The 16,820-nt window shown below is 33.4% G+C and overlaps 1 protein-coding gene across 4 annotated transcripts in view; it reads left to right on the forward strand.

Annotated features, from left to right (window-relative positions):
* Positions 1-3,485: 3,485 nt before the first annotated feature.
* Positions 3,486-16,820, forward strand: part of drm (drumstick) — a 30,382-nt gene continuing 17,047 nt past the window's right edge. The window contains exon 1 of one of the 4 annotated variants that reach the window (XM_053754846.2): positions 3,486-3,653. The gene's annotated coding sequence lies outside the window, so the exon portion shown is untranslated. Of the gene's footprint in view, positions 3,654-3,738; positions 3,981-9,428; positions 9,520-16,820 lie in introns of those variants that run through there. The other 3 variants (XM_053754843.2, XM_064436362.1, XM_053754847.2) reach the window with 3 other exon arrangements.

Raw genomic sequence — 16,820 nt, forward strand, 5'->3', positions numbered from 1 at the left:
CCAGTAGTATAATCTGTGCCCAGGGTTTCAAATAAGCATTTTCACATCTTACTTCCTATAAAGTATAAAGATCAGTTTTATAATTTTCTTAGAAATAATATCAATTTTGAATTTGCAGAAGATGAATGATGTATCCCAGTTGCTAATTTGTTGTTTATAACTGGAAACGAAGCTATAATAAAATAAAGAAATGAAATGGAGAAAACTGTACGTACGAGTCTTGTGTTTTCACAATACATCAAGACCAACGAAATTTTGTCGAAAAGAGAGAGAAAGAGAAAATAAAATATTAATAAAGAGGCTGCATGTGAATAAGAATTGACACGCTATTTTGATTTAACACTGGCTGAATTGACAATTTTTAAGAGACATAAAAATACACAAAACTGTAGAACATGGCAGATATGAGAAAAAAATAAAAATGACAAGTTTACTTCCCGTTCACACAGGCTGTAACAGTTAACTAGCCGATTAGCTCAATAAGGCATATCCAGCTTGTCACAGCTAAGCCGCGGCTGATGTAATCTTCTACGATCATCGTGAACAGGTGGGTTCCCTTTGGTATTTGGTGGCAGCTTCAAAATAAGTATTGTCAAAATACATTGATTCCAAAAATATAATAACTTATTTAGACGTCAAAAATTAGCGAAATTCTTTTATTGAAAAAATATATATTATTAATGAAATTTTGTTTTAAAGTTAAGTAAAATTTAATAACAATACGTTATATACCTATTATACGTATACCTATCACACAAAGACAAATAATATTTTTTTTCTTTGCCTCCACGACCTCTAAGTTGATCCTGGGTTGTCATTTCGTTCATGGGCCTGTTTCAAGTCCTTTAATATTGTTTGTTGTTATTAAGCAAGCGGGTCACCTCTGCATCTCTTGTTTTCCGTAGTGGTAGCGTAGTTGTTTGTTTTCACTTCGTCCCGTCTCATGAGATGTCCGTACCATCTCATGCGAGATTTTCTGACCTAAGACAAAAAAAAATACATGCGATATACCTATATTTATGATGTTTTATATTTTGTTTCAATAATGACGAAACTTAATTAAATGATATAGGTTCTGTATAAGATTATAATAATGCTTTAATATGTTTTTTTTTCTATGTCTATGGTCCAAACGGAGCGTGCCCGTGCAACTATTGCCAGCCTCGTTTGCTCACAAAGACACTGGCTGAATAGAAGGAATTCCCGCGCCGTTCTCACCGCGCCATGAGAATGCTCTTTACATTCGATATTCAAAAAAAGGACGACGTCGATGTCTCTGTTGTCAACGGACAATTCTTTCGGCGATCAACAATTACATTGCATAATTAAATTTCTGCTTTATTGTCATTGTTATAAAGTTTAATTCGGATTGGAAGATTTGCTATTTTATTGTTCCGTTTCGGTATGAATTGCGTCACCAAGTAAAAAGACAAAGCACGATCCGATTGTCGGGCTAATGATGAGCTAAAGTATTATTTTTAGAATTCGATATTATAGTCGTCACTGTATAAGGCTCATCGATTCTGCCTTTATGGGGCCGGTCGGTAGCGTCCGTATCGAGTCTATCATCGAATTGATTTATCGATTTATCTACGAATTGTTGGATTATAATGTTGTTAGGAAATAATTTAAGTCTTTAATTTAAAATTCTATGAGAATTTGAGTTTGTATATAATCGTTTTAAGAATAACTATATCATACTAGCTTTTGACCGCGGCTTCGCCTGCGTGAATTTGAGACAAACATGATTTTCATACAAATTTGCACAATTGTAATAATTGGGTAGATTTTTGAAAAAAATCCTATGTTTGAATGGAGGTATTTAACTAACTATATGCATGCCAAATTTTATTTTTTATTAAATCGGTCCAGCGGTTTAGCCTTGAAAGCGGAACAGATAGACAGCAGATAGACTGACAGACAGACTTTCGCATTGTTAATATTACGAATAGTATGGATGCATAGAACAATGCATTATATTATAAATCATACATGGTATAAAGTTGCTATTATCGAGTAATTTTGAAGTAAATTAAATATTTTATTTTCGTAGCATACAAAAGACATCAATGTGCCATGTTTCAGTCTCGTAGAGTTTGTAGAGCATCGTCTCTAAGTCGTAAAAAGTTGATCGCTATGTTGTATTTAAAAAAAATAATTAATGAAGTTATTTATATTTAAGTTACATCTAATCGCAAAAGTATTATAAGCTCTTGAAAAATATTGAAACTAAGGATAAATCTATAATAATACCTTCAGACAATACTTTATCAATTTATTTAAAAAAATATATTTTTCACTTTATTTGGCACTAAATAACTATAAGTAAACTGTTCGAAATTTTCAATTAAGCAAGAAAAATGTCAGAATTCGTGACCGCCGTCAACTAGTGTGGTCAGCCATTCATTCACTCACAAAAACCGTTTTTTTGTCCCTTTTTGTTTCCACAAACGTCCCCTTGATATTGTGAGCAAACATCGGTTTGTCTATGGCCAGTTCGCACTCTATAATCCGACAATGAGTCTATGCGTCCTGCAGTTTCACATAAAGAAATCCAATTTAGTAAACAATGTGTTCCTAATATGTTTTGATGTTGACATTGTCGTCTGTTTGGTAGTTTACGGCCGTGAAGAAATACTTTGTTGTATTGTTTCATTATTTTCATTATTCTATTATAACGATTGTGAAGACTCGTGTCCGTCCCGTTACTCGACTTATTTGGTATAATTCGACACAGTCCTGAGATCGGACATTCCAGCTTTTGATGGTAACCATTGTGTAATTTACTTTGACTTTCCTGACAACGTGGTAGAAGTTATTGAGGTGTAAACTTTTCCACGGATAAAACTGAAAAAGATACAACTCACCAATGTAATAAAATATGTTTTGTGTCTAACGTCTCATTGTAAAAGTTATAAAAGAAAAAAAAACTTTTTTCTTGTATATTCAGTAAAGCAGTTGACACGAAATAATAGGACATATAATTACATAAGCGTGCCGATTGGGCGATAGCGTGAGACGAGGCGGGCGGCGCGTAAGCCGGTAGCCGCGGGCGCACATAAACCGACCGCAAACAGACTGTATTTACGACAATATCATATACATGCTGCGCCCATTCAGTACACGGAGGCTCTAATCTACCTAACCTACTTAATAACCAGAACGCGGGAAGGCGTAACCCAGTGGCAATCCACCGTCTCGCTCGACGACGCCCCGGGCGCGCGCCTAAGCGAGACGAACAACCACAAATTTATTGAAACGAAAAAAAAAACACACTGCTACTGCACTCCGCGTCGCCTCCACAGAACTAGATACATTTTTCCACGTCGCCGTGTGTGAGCGAGAAGATGATCGATTGTAAGGAGCGCGAGCGAGACGAATAGCGGTCTGAGAGCAGTGCTCGCAGCGACTCGTAAACGGCGGTGATGTGGGCGCTGCCGGTGTTGCGCACTCGCTACCTCGCCGAGTTCCTCACGCTGCGTCGCCGGCTCGCTTAGCCCGGGTGACCTTTACTTGGTGAACTTAGGAAGCGTTGTCCGCTGTGAAACGTTCATTAGGCCCCCTTCGTCCCGCGCTGCTGCCAGCATCTTCCGAAGCAGCACCGGCGTTGGAGCGAAAGGGACGACCGGTGGTGTTCAGCACCGTGGCTAAAGGTATTCGTAGAATGCGTGATCTGTATCGGGCGGTGGCGGGGTGTGCGGGGCGCGGGGCGCGTTCGGAAGCGGTGGCAGCTCCCATCGACTCCTGGGGTTATTCTTCCTCAGGCCACTGCAGCTCGAGCGACGTACAGACGAGCCAGTTTTTTCTGTCCACCGCACCGCACGCCACACACTCGTTAAGCCAGTGCCAACACGAGAAGTCGCCACTAATAAATTACTGTTTTTTACTGCACTCGCAACAGTCAACGGCGCTCACTCGACTAATTTATACGTAAAAATAAACATCAATCAGCAACGTCGCAGTTGTTCGCGCCAAATACAGTGAGTACTCGACTTTTCATTATGTTTTTCAAGATCTAATCATCGCTCTCGTAATTTCTCTATTCACAATTTGAATCGCACAAGTGTTGATAAACTTTAAGCTCGTATTCTTATAAGTTCAATTCGTATTAGACTTGATTTGCTTGGAGACTAGAGGTAAAGTGTGCTGATTAGATCCAATTTATTTTATTGTTTTATTTACGTATGTACTTTTTTATGTATGAGTAATTTTTTTGTGCATGTGTATGTGATTTGTATGTGTGTTATGCTAGGATTTTTTACTGGTTTATTAGAAAAATATATAAATGCCGGTTCTGTGTTTCATGTAGATATATAAATATATAATATTGATCTAATAGCGATCAACTTAAAAAGGTTTTTCCTAAAAAATGTTATTAAAACAACTAATCAAAACAAAACATAAAATTCATATCGGGTAATATTTTACTAAAAACTTTTATTCCAATTAACATTTCCATGTAGATAAAGTAAAAATATGTATAAATTATGAAGGATTCTTAAAAGGTTCCCAGCCTTTCATGTCCACAAACACAGTATATTTAAATAATCGTAGCTATTATGATGCAAATGGCTGTTAGCGCCTGCGCAAGCCCAGCGCGGCGCTACGGCCGACGAAAAAGGACGACGAAAATATTGGATTTTTTTGACAAAATCACGGGCACCCGAGTCTCCATTCACCGACATGAGGTGACCATTTTATAACGATTTATGGTTTATTTAACAATAAAAGAAGAATGGTCAAAGTTTCCAGGATGTAAAGAATCCACGCTTTGTTCGCTTTTGTATCGCACGCATCATTAGGCGAGATTTTTGACACTTCAAGTCATTCCCGTGAGATTTGTGGACACTGATGCTGCCTAATTGACATACCACAATTTTTTTACGCAATTTTGGGACACTTGTATACTTTTTTATGACCAATCATACCTACCTGTTGCACTTATAATTTATTTTAAAAGATTTTATCTCCTTTCGCCTTTTTTTTCTAATAAATATTTTCTGATGCAACATAAAACAGCCAATTTACTAAAGTATTAGCACATTTGAATAAGTAAATTCGCAACATAAAATTGTCAACACTCTTTAAAATTCATGCGTGCTCAGAAACGCGACAGTAAACATAAAAGTTGAACATTCGCAATGAATATTTAAACTGAACAAATATTGCGATGAACAAAAGTTACGCTGCCAGTAACTTATTGCTCATTCGTCTTTTTTTTTTAAGATGGGGTTTTACATGTTGCCAGTGTCTAAAAATAGATAAAAGCTAGCCGTTGTTCTTGCAGATCAGCGTATTATATATTTTTTACAGTTTCTCCGCATGGATATTATTTTTTCTTATGCCAATCAAACAATATCATGATAGATAGTTGTTTTGAGATTAACATACACAGATTTTATATAAATTTTTTATCACATATTTAATCATTTATGTGTACTTTTTTGATGTCCGGAAGCTCAAAAAATGCATATTATTTTTTGGGTTCTCATAATAAACGGGTAATCGCAGTAATTTACCAAATTATTAATTAAGTTTCAATTAAAATTTTACGCATACTTTGACTTAAAATTGTTAAATTAACTCAATATAAAAACATTCCCATGAAATCAGAATCGTAACTCAACTGTATTATTAAAAAATCTCATAAAAGTATCCAAAAAAACCCTTCCTTACTTATCACCCGCGTCGAGACATCCCAAAGTATAATTTTTACGCAAATGAATGTATAGTAACCCGTATCCGACCTTTTGTATTAAATCGTTATGATTGAATAAGGTAAACGACATAAGTTGGCTCTCGTCGGCCGAGACCAAGAATTTACATCAGTAATTACCGACGGCTGTAGTCTGAGAGCCAGACGCCGATTTTTAAATTAAGTTTTGTCATTTGCTTTCGTATATGCCGACTCGTATGTATACTTCCTAACTTATGATTAATTAAGCTATAACTTTTGATTCATAAGATTTCATAAGATTATATTTTGTATATTTATTTTTAATTTTTGGAATACAAATAATATGTATTATATATACGAATACCTGCCTGTCACGCTTTTACGGTTAAACCGCTAGACCGATTTTGATAAAATTTAGAATAAATATAGTTAAAGACCTAGGTTAAAGCATAAGGTATCCTATGCTATTTTGTTTAAAATTTCTACCGACCAGAAATTATGGGGGGGCATTGACATATGACAAACGCACACGATTCATTTTCCCGCGGGCGGATTTGAGGAAAAGTTTTAAGGAAACTTTTTCATAAAGAAAAATCTTTTTATAAAATCTGTTATATTACTATTTTTTATGGTAGTTGACGAATTTTCGATAGATTATGAATGCCTATTATATTCCTATTTTATAAAACTAATCAATAACATATTAAATTTGACTTTGTTTAACCATTTCACTAAAATGAAACTGAAAGTAGTTTGGATAGATTTGTTTTAAACTTTCTTTTTGAACAAATTTAATATATGGGTAGCTGGTAAGCTTTATAAAAAGGAGGGCAGATATTGTAAGTTAGCTCCCAGATTACACGCGTAACACGGTGGCGGGCGCACGCGCCGCCCGCGCCTCCTCTGTCTCGTCTCGCTACGGTGCAAATAAGGCAAATTATATTTAGACGATGATACAATTTAAGATAAATCTTTTTTTTTTAATAACCTTATACTTAACCTACGCATTTTGGATATCAGATATGTTTATAATTCTACATTAGTGAATATCCGATTAGACAAGACACATTCAGAATATAACTATTTGTAGCAGCACTATACTGGAAACAAGAGAACAAAAATTTAAAACTTTTAATTTGACACTTTTTTATTACATGCCAGTGACAACGAATGTCAAAGAAGACCAATAAAATCGCACCCGTAGCTGGTATAATTCAAATTTTCAAATATCGAACGTCCATATTCGGGGACTCGCCCCGGGGCGCTTCGCCGCACGGTATTTTCTTTCAACTTTGCCGAAGAACACTTTGGACTCCTTTCCTACCAAAATAAAGAGTTACCTATTGAAATAAATCTTTCTAAAGAAATGGTATGTGATTTATCATGACAATACTTAGTTTCTTTCTAATAAATTGACTACATAAGTAGGTAATTTTATTCTAGAACTCATTTTCTCAATCAATCAGTCAATTTCCATGACAATGCATAACTATGAGAAATGTATAATAAGCATAACCTGATGATTTAACCAGGTTTGGCAACCAGAAAAGTTCCTGAAAAGTTTACTGAACGGACATGATGTTTATGTCACGCGTTGAAGAAAACAAGATTTTTCTAATGTCAATAATAGCTTATATTAAAATATTTTTAAATAAAATTTTATTTTTTTTTTAAATGAAATAAAAATACATATTTTAAAATGTCATTTGAGTAAACCTACCAAAAACTTTTCCGGGTCGGGCATAAAAAAAATAGATTGTGTGAATATTTTTGGATGTTATCAACCAAGTGAAATTAGATCATACGTTACTCAACACATCACGACTAACCTAGGCTTTGGCTCAAAAACATGATATTCTAATTATAAATATTTATTCTGTGATCTCTGACGATCATACCACAAACGACCCGCAATCATTTGTCACCTTAAATAAAAAGGACCCCGCTCTCCTCAGGCGATCGCTTCGAACCATTTATAACAATATTGATCGACGACACGGAATTCATTATACGAAATCCCATATTAATTTGTTTTTTTTTTCATTATGTAAACATTCCATAGTCTATGGTATTAAAATTCTTGACGGAGTTGGCATTCCAATTTTGAAAATAATGGAATGGGGACAATACAGTTTGTTATTGTATACGATTGTATTTGATCTTGTAAACTTTAAGTTTATGTCTTAAACATATTTACGGATAATTTATTTCTTGTTTTTTTTTTTAATACAATTAATATATAAAGATGATTTAAATCACATGCAATCTTGTGCATTATGCAAAAGCATAAACATGAGTTTAGTTCCAATGTGGTTAAAAAAACATAATCGGAATTTACCTACGTGATAAATACCATAAACAAAAGAAAAATAGGCCAAAAATAATAAAAGGATACATGTTTGCGTATTAGGAAATTTTATATTTAACAAAAAATAAATACTAAGTACTTACATATTTATAGAAACATCAGTCACATAACAACTTGAACGGCACACAGGAAATTTGTGTTTGGACTAGATAAAAGACAAAAGTTTCGGCTTTTTTATCTATAGGTAATCTAACAGATAAAGGCATTCCTTTCTTGGGATGTGTTAAATGTCAACAAGTGGAGCGCGACTCCATTCCATTCAAGGGTCGGCAAACATTGTCATCATAAATATTTTTTGTCGACTTCGTGTTGATACACACTGATTACTTGTGGTTGACACTTGATGGATTAAGATGCTAGTTGCTTTTCATCAATATGATTCTCTCATCTCTCATCTAATCGCTTTTCCGGTTACATTCTCAATGAAGTAGTCAAATTCAAAATAAAATAATTTATTCAGATATTAGATCTTGACAGGCACTTTTCACGTCAAATTTTATATTATATAGTAATTTCTCAAAAAAGCTACAAATTATATATACTATTGATATTTCGGAACGACCACTGCTGAGAAGAAATGCCGAAAGAAATTCATTATGGTCCCTATAACGCCAGAAGGGCTTACCATTATTGTTTCTTACATACTTACTTTTTTCTAATATTATAACAAATATGATCAAAAAGTATACAAAAAATATGTTATGATTGAGATCAATTAATTAATTAGATATAAAACAAAATACCTATATGATATATAACTGGTCAGCTGACCAGTTACCCTTGGCAGCACCCGATCACGAGTTTACACATATATTACTTTTAATGGAATTATAGAGTAGAGAATCCAGAATAAATAATGATTAACAAAGTTGCACAAATCTCAAAACTTTACAAAAAATTGTTATATCTACACTTTTCGCTAAACTTTTGGGGAATGGGTTAATTGGTTTCGCATACAATTCTAAATTCTAAATATGCAAAGAAATAATATATTTTTAAACCTTTTGTGATTTTTAACACATGTTGGAGTTATCACAACTTTAATGGGCTGGGCAAGGCTTTCTGTATTTCCCTTTCTGTTACGATAACATTCTAAGAACGTATTAAAATTATCGCTTATATTGTATCTAACAATTTTAACTTATCATTTTAAGGCAGAAAAACCTCTTTGTTTTTTTTTATGTAGGTTCGGAAAATTGCCCAATCGCTGACACCCGTAGCGAATCCACGTTGTTTTCGTATCATGTAGGCAGATATAAGTATAATAAATCATTGGTGAAAGATATGCCGATAAATTTTTTATTGTAAGTGATTCACAAGTCGACTTTGTGTGATATAAAGTAGAGTGAAGTGTGCGATTCCGTTGAGTGATTGTTCTTTGCCTGTGAAAAGTTGTCGTCATTTATTTGATAAAGCAAATAAACTTTTGAAATTCAAATTAAGAATATTGAAAATCTCAGTACCAAAATGACTGGTGAGTGTAATGACATTTTCTAGTTCATATTGTTAAACAGTTAGTTGGACACATAGAATATTTAAAAGAATACTTGGTTTTTACAGATATTGTAGTTATGCATAAATATGTTTCCTTTTTCATTAAACAAAAAACTGGACTGTAGTAAACTCTACAACAAAAAAAAACATAGAAGTTTGAGTTTCATTCACAAAATTTAGATATAAATATAATAAAAAGCAGGTTAACTTTATGCCGTCGTAATAGTGGCTAAACTGCGTCAAAACTTTTTGTAGAATCACTACCCATTCACGGGTTATTCGGTATGTTTGTTGAGGCTATTTCGCGCAGAGTGTTTACTTTTGACACACAAAATAGGTACTTGCGATGAAGCGCCACGTCCCACAACCAGGTGATATACCTGCTATGTGTGTTTAGGAGTCAGATTGTTTTTGGTCAAATTTGAGTGTTTAACAGCTGTTTGATCCGGCACCTTTTTTGGGTATTTTGAAAGGGAAGTGCCTTATTGGCTTTTGTTCGATAGTTTGCTCGAATTGGCCTTTAGTCATTGTAGTCACATGAAGAAAATGTATGACTTTAATACCGCAGCAAGTGATCTTACAAGTTACTTCCTGTACTGACTAATTGTGTTTGATTTCACGTACTCAATTAAAAGATAAGTATAGGGGCAGTACTAGTACGAAATATGACAGGTGTTAAGTTTTTGGCAATGGTAATTAATCTAAAATGAATTAATTGAAGGTAATTAATCTAAATTAAATTCAAAATGAAAGGTTAAAAATATCATCATTGAGAATTCATAAATTTATCGTATGATCAAGATATTTTAATATAATTTATAACGTCGAATAATATTGTTGATATACCTACCTACATACTTCAATATCCAAGACATGCTCCCAACATGTATCAAGCGTAGTCATACATAATAATACGTTGAGTTGAGCATATCGTCCCACGAGAAAGCCGCGAGCGATAGAAAGTCCCACCCACGCGCTCACGCGCATGTAAATAAAGAAAAACGGTCCTTTTTTAAACTTCAGCCGCAGCCGTGTTACGCGCCACGCCCCACGTCCTGATTGGCGCACAGTAGCTTGATTATATGTTTATAATAAATTAGGCTGCACGGTTTTTATATATAAGTTTTTTTTCTATCTTCATTGTTTTAAGGTGGGAAAATAAAGTTCATTCATTTCAATGAGAAAATAATAATATCGTCTTGTACAAAAATATTTCTACTTAGGTATCAGAATTAACTGTAATTTATTATTTTCTTTAAAATAAAATTAACAAAAAAAAACATCCGACCTGTTTAGACTTAATTATATTCGATAATGTTTACTACAGTAATTATTTTGCTCAAGATGAAAATAGCCAAAAATTCCACGACGACTTCACCAATGGCAATTTAAAATCAACGTAATGCATGAGTGATCTTCAGCAATATTGTCGACCGTCAAAGGGTTTTTAATATTCACGATTACACATTTATGAATATAAAATATTATTTTATAGCTTCGAATCTAATAACTACTGATTTTATGATTATTCAATGCAGATAACGGGCATAAAAGGGAGTATGATGTCTTAATTTTGGTTGTATATGTTACGACAATCCAGGCTTCATAGTGTATTGTAGTCATGTATGGTCACGAACAAATAAAAACGATATTGAAAAAGCGACTCATAAAATTTGTGATATCTTTATCTATCGTGTTTATGAGGTAAGAACTGACTACGTCCAATATCTACTATGGATTTTTTTAAAATCACACAACCATATATAGTTTTTTTATAAATTATACGGACATATTTTTCATGATCAATTATATTTGGTTCATGAACTGAATTCTCCTTCATAGTCATATTCCTCATGGCTGAGGGTCGTGGTCATTACGTGGAATTTAACACACATAACAACTTTCTTGGCATTAGTAACGGAGTGGTTTGCCATTGCCTTTTCCATTTCACACACAAGTTAATTATCAACCAGTGTGCAGGTTTCCTCACGATGTTTCCCTTTACCGAACCCTTCATGAACTGAATTAATATTATATATATATCATACATTATGAATCGTATGATTTATTTGTTTTAGTTTATTTAGTGTAGAGAGACTACAGCGGAAAGCACATGCCTTGTTTGTTTTTCTTTTACCATACCGCAACATTTTGTCTATATGTTCTTTGAGTAATTACATTGTGTATCCAATAATTTAATTGAATATAATGATATGTTTCTTAAAACTTAAACACAAGTAAGATACTTTTTGTAAAGTACTTTTTGTCGAAAATACCACAATGGAGCATACTTAGTGGTCAAAACAGAAATTTTGAAAATAGAAGAAAATAAATTTACAACTTTATTAACTAGAACAAAATGATCGTTCAACATTTTTTCGTACGCGTAATATTTTTTCACCAAAGCTCTTTGTTATTGGACGACGCGTAAGCCAGTAGCCAGTTATATCGAGTATATAATGTGTGGACTGTAAATGCCTCTGTATTAGCTACCGTGAGGGCCGCCCCTCCTCTTGAGGGCGATCTGGGAAGGGAAGGGCTTCTGTGTAGATTGTACTTATGTATTATGCGTGCGTGTATTCGTTGATATTCGACTGGATTTTGTTTCATTAGAATATTATTCGTTCAATAATCCGCACGTCTCGCATGTCATGATTGCACTATAATTATATTATTTTAATAAGTGCTCATTCAGAAATGCCAGTAATAATACTAAATAATTTAAGATTCGACTGATCGCCCGTTCTTATAGGATGAGTTTTTAATAACTGAGTACTTTTTATCTATATATTGCTCAGCTCAGTCCATATTTAACAACTTTTCGTATGGAAGCAACCCCGAAATCGCGTAAAAAAATTCAGGTGATCCCTACATTTTCCTCAAATTAGGTATTTAATTATGTATAGAACAAGTGATTAGACAAAATGTACCTAGTGATTAAAAAGTCATCCTGTATACAGTACGCGCTGAGTATCGCATAGTGTAATAAGCCCTTAAGTAACATAATGCTTAATGGTACATAGGCAGACGATCTCGCCGGGGGCTATTCGGCCGAAGCCCCCAATATATCAGCCGGCACTCACAGATACTTGGTTACTTGTCGAACAGAGGCATCTGTGGAGTCGCCACTCGAATTTGATATAATTTTAAAGTATATTTTAACACGAAATGTAGATCGAAATATTGAAATTTATTTCACATTTTAATCAATCTTCCATAGCGTAACTACCAAAAACATTTTAATTTTTTTGTCCTCGTTTAAAATTGTATCCAGTTTACAAATATGACAGTTTTCTAGACTTCTTAGGAATATGCACAGATAATTAACATGATATTATAATAAAATTGCAATCCTTTTTAAAATTGCATCCAATCGAAATTACTATTTTAATGGCATTTAATATCATGAAAAGGGCGAACATATTTTATTCTAATGTTGTATTAAAAACAACTTAAGCAACACTACATATGTACAAAAAAATATGCTAAATTAACTGAAAACGTGAAAAAAAAATTACTGAAAATGATTAATAAAAAATATAACGAAGGCTACTCCACCCTCGTCGCTGTTCTTGTCGCGGCGCATAACGTTCCTGTGGGAACGCTCGAGACATAAACTGTTTCGTTATTTCTGCTCGCTCGCTCATTTGTATATTATAATTTGGCTCGTCTTAGCTCGGATTTAAATTTAAATTGTTATTATTATCATCATTATAAACTGCACCCATGTAGTTACGTCGAAAGATCGATTTTACTTCGATGGAAAATGTTTATCGATTGATTGCTATTACATTTAATTCTGAGTATTTATAAATGCTACAAATTAGTTAATACGGCCTTTGGATAATAAATGAAAAGGCATTTTTTTTAGACTGAATATGAAAAAATAAAAGAACAAACAATTTAGTAATTTAATATGATATATAAAAAAAAACTATAATAAAATAAATCGTTCGTCTATAAATATTTATTCATAACCTCAAATACTGTAATTATGAAAACGTGATTCAGCTCATACCACACATTCTGTTCAAAATTTAAAAGACAAGCTAACAATCACATTCCATCCCTCTCGCTTATAAGAAGATAGCCATAAGTCGGTATGAGAAAGATGCTATTGTTCGTAAAAATGTCAAATAGAATGATAAACATAAAATCCATGTTGAAATGAGAGGAGTCCGGAACAATGATGGTAATAATTTTATTCAAATCGAATCGTGCAGTCGTATCGATACATCGATTTGAGACGATGTCATGGTCATTCAGATATTTTTGTTTATTATGCACATCCATAATAACATTGAATTCATGCAAAGATGAACGAAAGAACATAACTGTAAAATCAGGATAATAGTACTTTAAATATAAATAAATATATTAGGACAAATCACACAGATTGAGCTAGTCCCAAAGTAAGTTCGAGACTTGTGTTATGGGATGCTAACTCAACGATACTATATTTTATAACAACAACATATATAGATAAACATCCAAGACCCGGGCCAATCAGGAAAAGATCAGTTTCCATCATGACCCGACCGGGGACCGAACCCGGGACCTCTCGGTTTAGTGGCAAGAACCTTACCACTACGCCACTGAGGTCGTCAAATATAAATATATCTAACTAGGTGTACCTACTTAAAAAAATATGAGTAACAAATCCACGGTCGAAGAATGTATAGAATTCAAAAATCCATTGCTCAATTAAATACAAAGAGAATTTAACACATCGACAAATTCCTAGAAATCCTAAAGAGAGCCGAAACGACTCACGCTGACACAGCGATTGGAACATCATTGAAAGGTTCATAATGCCAATGCCAAAATTTAAATCATATATTAAAAATGCTTTAATGGCTAATGCTTATTACACGATTAGCGACTATTTAAATGATAAAAAACCTTGGACCCTTCCTAAAACTTCCACCTCTCACACTTGATTTTAATTTTTTTTTATTTTTTATTATTATTTATATATTTTCTTGACATGTTTATTACATATATTTTGACATTTATTGTAAAACATATACGTGATTTGTGATCTCCAAGTGTCTGAAAGTAACATAGGTATCTATTATGTTAGATTATGGAGATCGAATATGTCATGCACATTCAAATGGTCAAACCGGTAGCGGCATCGTGGATCGGGTCGGGAGGTTCCCTCTATTGTGGTTGAGCTTCGCGATGTCACTCTGTCACAATGTCACTCACGCGTCAACTCGTGAACGGGTGCTGCCGGGGGAACTGGTCAGCTCGATCTTTTATTAAAAGTTTTTTTTTGTTTGGTTAATTATACATATATATATAAGTATATATATATTTTCCTTTCATCAGCACTTGATCACAATCATAATATGTTTCAGTATACCTTTTGACCATGTACTTTATTATGTACTTAATGTTATATTACTGATAAAAAATTATAACAAAAAAATTATACATAAATTTATATATAAAAAATGGTAAGCCCTTCTGGCATAATAGGGACCAACACTGTTTGAATGAGTTTCTTTCGGCATTTCTTCTCAGCAGTGGTCGTTCCGAAATGCTAGTAGTTTGTAGCTTAGTATCATTTAATTTAGATTATGACGTGAAAAAGTGCCTGTGAAGGCCTAATTTCTGAATAAATGATTTGATTTTGATTTTTTGATTGATAATGGACTCAATGGTCCATAATAGACCATATTAGGCCGAGAATAAAACCAATGACACAACTTGATAAATATTGAGTTTTACAAATGCTATTCAAGTCCCTTTTCGGTTAGATCGTTGTCAGTATCCTTTATGAACTTTCTGATGGTATTGTAATGATAGTATTGTTTAATGAAACTGACACATTCCTATTTAGAAGGGATTATTTGGTAGGTGTTACTTTGAAATCACCCGCAACCTCGCAGGATTTAGATAGCTGTAATAAACAATACAATACAATACAAAAAATCTTTATTGTACAAATTAATTACATAGTATACATAGGTACAAAATGTATAATCACACATAGCTTGACATTATGATATAGATACATTGTGCAAAAGGGGGCCTTATCGCTGTAAGCAATTTCTTCCAGGCAACCTTTTGGGAAATTGCTAGACGAGGAAATACAGAAATGCGGGTCAGATTAAACTGACAATTGTAAAAATAGTTTTAATAATTGTTTTAATAGTTTTAATAAATATACTTAAAATAAATGTCATAAACCTACATAAATGTTAATACTATAAACTTACATACACACATTACATAAATATATACTTATATTGCACATAATTATGAATGAGAATGGAAATACAGAAACAGCTAATCAAAGATATAAATAATATGTCTTGACCTGAGATTTTAAGCTACTCAGAGTTTGACAAACAATACGTTTGTTCTGAGAGTTTTGACGTAACCTAATACATTAGGTAAAATTATTATAATTGCGAAATCTAGCTGAAAATATGTTAGACAAGTATGTCAACATTTTTTTAATGCTTTATGCTTTTTTGGCCTTAGAAAAGCTGGTTAAATTATCGAAGAAGCTGATACAGTAAAATCTTATAAAATTATAGCTTTGTGTACAGTTGAAATTATAATTTCACAGTAACATAACCCCCATTCCACAATCATTACCGAGCGCCTCTTGCGCAGCGACTGCAAACCGAAGCGGCAATTAAAATTAACGATTCTCAAATAAAATTTAACCGGGCACTATATCTCACTAACTTTGTATCTACATTATTCATACGTTTTGAATAGAATTAAATTAACCATGTACGAATGGTAAAGGCGAGTGCTGAATGAATAATATAGGACCTTTGCGTTCTATTTATGTACTTCTTGTAGGCCACACTGTAAGTAGTAAACGCTCAATAGGTGGTAATAAATGGCCGAGTTACTAGAAATCCGATTGGTTGTGTATTAGGCGATCAAAATACTATAACTTAAATTTAATAAATAATATTTCTTGACACAGACCACACGAATATAGTTTTGATGTTGGCAAGTATAAAACTGATGGGATTGCTAACTCGATAGAAAGCTTATGGGCATGGCATGTCCTCTAGTGTTTCTTCAGGACAATTATGTAAAAAATAGTATAAGTTTAAGTGTTGGTGGTTTGTTCAAAGAATAAGCATATCATCATCTAAGCCTACTCGAGCGTCGCTTATCGTAAGTCATATTAACCGATATTACTAATATTACCATTGCATGTTGAATTATTCAGAATTTTGATACGTATTTTGGCGTAAATCAGAATTATATGTTGTGTTGTCTACTCATGATCCACATTATTAGGTA

The sequence above is a fragment of the Plodia interpunctella genome, chromosome 14 (assembly GCF_027563975.2).
Source record: "Plodia interpunctella isolate USDA-ARS_2022_Savannah chromosome 14, ilPloInte3.2, whole genome shotgun sequence".
Taxonomy (NCBI): Eukaryota; Metazoa; Arthropoda; class Insecta; order Lepidoptera; family Pyralidae; genus Plodia; species Plodia interpunctella.